A 3,142-nucleotide genomic window follows, 5' to 3' on the forward strand; every position below is an offset into this window, starting at 1 on the left:
GGGGCTTTGGGTGGGCATGATATAAAGCAAAGCATTTTCCCTTCCAGTTTCCTCCTCTGGTCCACATTGCAGGACCATCAGCCATCAGAAACAGCCCAGACAGTCTCCTTCAGCTTCTTTAGTGTCCTTGGAAGCCAAGGCAGTTTTAGATCTGAGAGGAGGTTTATCAGAAGGACACATATTACGTCGTTTGTCCTGAAATGTAACATGGGGAGGAAAAGTTAAGCGGTTTAGTCAGATTGGAGTCGTTTATTCAGCAGTGGCAGCGCCAGTGACTTAATGCTACAGGTGCTATAGGGGAGTGAGATTATTTAGAGCGGGTGCTTTAGCTTTTCAGCTTATGTAGATGCTGTATAGAAGCACACAGCACGATAAGCTACAGCATGGATAAAATATGATAAAATATGAAATTCTAACGTCTAGCTCACAGAGCCTCTATGTGTACTTTGAAGAAAAAATACACTACAAGTATGCTATAAAAACCGCAAAAATGTCTTACACAATATACAGATTTTACAGATAGTTAAAGAAAAAATGAAACCAATATTTTGGGGGTGCTGTGGGGGTACTATGGTCATTGGAGGAGGAGCTAGAGCCCCCCCCCCAAGCTTTTCCCTGGTGCTGCCACTGTTGTTCAGATTAAAAGTAACCTTGTCATTAATAAACAGTACTCTGATCAAATTTTTGCATGTACAAACACAATCAAAGTTTAACCACATGTTTAGACACAATTCACACACCTGTTACATTTCCATAATGCTAAGACTCTCTACACTTACTTCATCCACTTTCTTGTTTGGTACACAGTCAATTGATGGATGTGTAAGATTATTACCAGACCGTCTGCTGCAAACTCTACAGTTAATGAATGGCTGCAAAAACACACAGACACACAAAAACAGTATTTAAAGAGTGGTGGGCAATAAATACAGTGAGAGAAGGTGTAGTAAAGATATATCTAAAGATTTAAGGCAGAGCTGCTGGACTGCAGGGTTTAATGACACAGAACAATTTTAGAGGAAAGAGCTTCCAAAGCAGGGTCACCTTAAGGCTATATTATACAAAGCAAGTTCATCTAAAAGTATGAACAACAAATCCCGTTTAACTGAACACTGCTCTGTATTAAAATACTGTCCTCCGATCAAGCTAAGTGGTCCTGTAGTTCACTATTTAAAGAGGTAAATTTAAAGGGTAATTCACACTGCGCATCTACCCTGCTCTGACCAGATTTAATTGCCCTTTCACCACAAAACACCACACTGCCATTTAAGGCTGATTTCAACTGCCTGGTAATCCAGCCTTTAAGCCTGTAAACCTACTAAAATTTGAGAATAAGGTGATGGAACTGGCTGTTTGAGGCCACCTATCTATTTGTTACTTTATTGTTGGCTAACTTTCCTCCGCAGGGCATCAAAAAAGTTAACATGAACCTAAATTAATTTGCTAACTGATATGTCCAATGCTCACAGTCACAGTGACTCTTTACTTACCCTCTTGTCCATGAAAATACAGTCAGCCCGATGGTCTGTTGCAGTTGACTTTGGACATTTTGTTGCTCTCAAGAGAATCTCAATGTCAATGTATTCACTGCTGATCTAAATCACATAAACACGTTATATACAAAATTGCCTACAACTGTTTTAAAGGCAATATAACAAACAATAATCACCCAAAAAATGGCAAACTGTCACAGACTTGACTGCAGCAGATTCAGAGAGAAACTGTGAGAAGGTAAAATTGACCAGGGCTGAGATATACAACCATCACTTTCATTGTGAAGAGACATTAAGCATCATATGCATTGAAATTAAAACATCAAAATCAATGTGATTCTCATTAGTTCAGCTTGCAGATGATGAAAGTTTCACACTTTTGTAAACACTTTCTCAGCAGTTACCTTCGGACGGCCCTGGATGTTATAGAAATTCATGTGCTGACGGGTTCCTTGATGAGCATTTTCGACTGCGAGTTTAATGGCCGTCTTGTAGAGTGCAGGGAGACTGTGGTAATCTTGCTGGGCCTCTGTGGAGATAAGCAGAGCTCCATAAGCCAAAACCAGAACCAGCAGGCGGGTCATCTTCCTCTCAGCTTTGAAGGGAGAAGCAGGACTGAGGACACTGATCTGTGGTCCCCTTATCCAGCACGTCCAGGGGCGTGTCCTTCACCCGAAACAAACAGACCTTTGAACAACATTGGAAAACTCTTCAGGATGAATCGAGGCAGGTGGTCAAGTGGGTTTATTGTTATTTCAGCAATATACACAGTACACAGTGAAAGGAAACATTGTTCCTCCTGGACCACGGTGCAAGACAAAGAAGAAAAACAGAAACAACACAAGATGACACAAGTGCGGGCAAGATAGAACTATACAGAGTGAAAGGAGCACAAACAGAGGGAGAAAGTGCAAGATAAACACAAGAGCAACAATACAATACTACAGGACAAGACAGCGCAGTCAAGAACACAGAGTGCAGCCAGAGCTAACCTGAATAGGGGCATCAAGGTTGCCAGGCAGGCAGAGAAACAGAAAATAGAGGTCTACTTCACATACAACAACCCACAGTGGGTGTGGCAGGGAATACAACACATTACAAACTTCAAAGGCAACAACACCGTCACTGTTAACAGCAACGCCCTTTTAGCAAAGGAGCTAAACAGCTTCTTTGCTCGTCTGGAGGAACACAGAGCAGACATAGCCACACTGCCCCCTCCCCCAATCTCCAGCACTCACAGACTCCCTCTGCAGGAACACCACGCGAGAAGGCACATTGCATCTCTAGGTGTGTGGAGTTTAAGACAAGGCAAGTGATGCTACGATAATATAATTCCTTGGTAAGACCCCACCTAGAATATTGTGTGCGGGTTTGGTTACCATACCTTAAGAAGGACATTGCTGCCTTGGAAAAGGTGCAACGTAGGGCAACGAGAATGATTCCTGAGGAGGATCCTCTAATGAGGAGAGGTTAGCTGAGCTGAATCTGTTTAGCCTCGAGCAAAGGAGACTAAGGGGGGACATAATCCAGGTGTTTAAGATTCTAACAGGTCTGGATGCTGTTCAGCCAAATGGCTATTTCAATGTTAGTTTAAATACCAGAACTCGTGGCCATAAGTGGAAATTAGCTGGAGAACATTTTAAAACGAA

This window comes from Brienomyrus brachyistius, unplaced genomic scaffold (assembly GCF_023856365.1).
Source record: "Brienomyrus brachyistius isolate T26 unplaced genomic scaffold, BBRACH_0.4 scaffold795, whole genome shotgun sequence".
Taxonomy (NCBI): Eukaryota; Metazoa; Chordata; class Actinopteri; order Osteoglossiformes; family Mormyridae; genus Brienomyrus; species Brienomyrus brachyistius.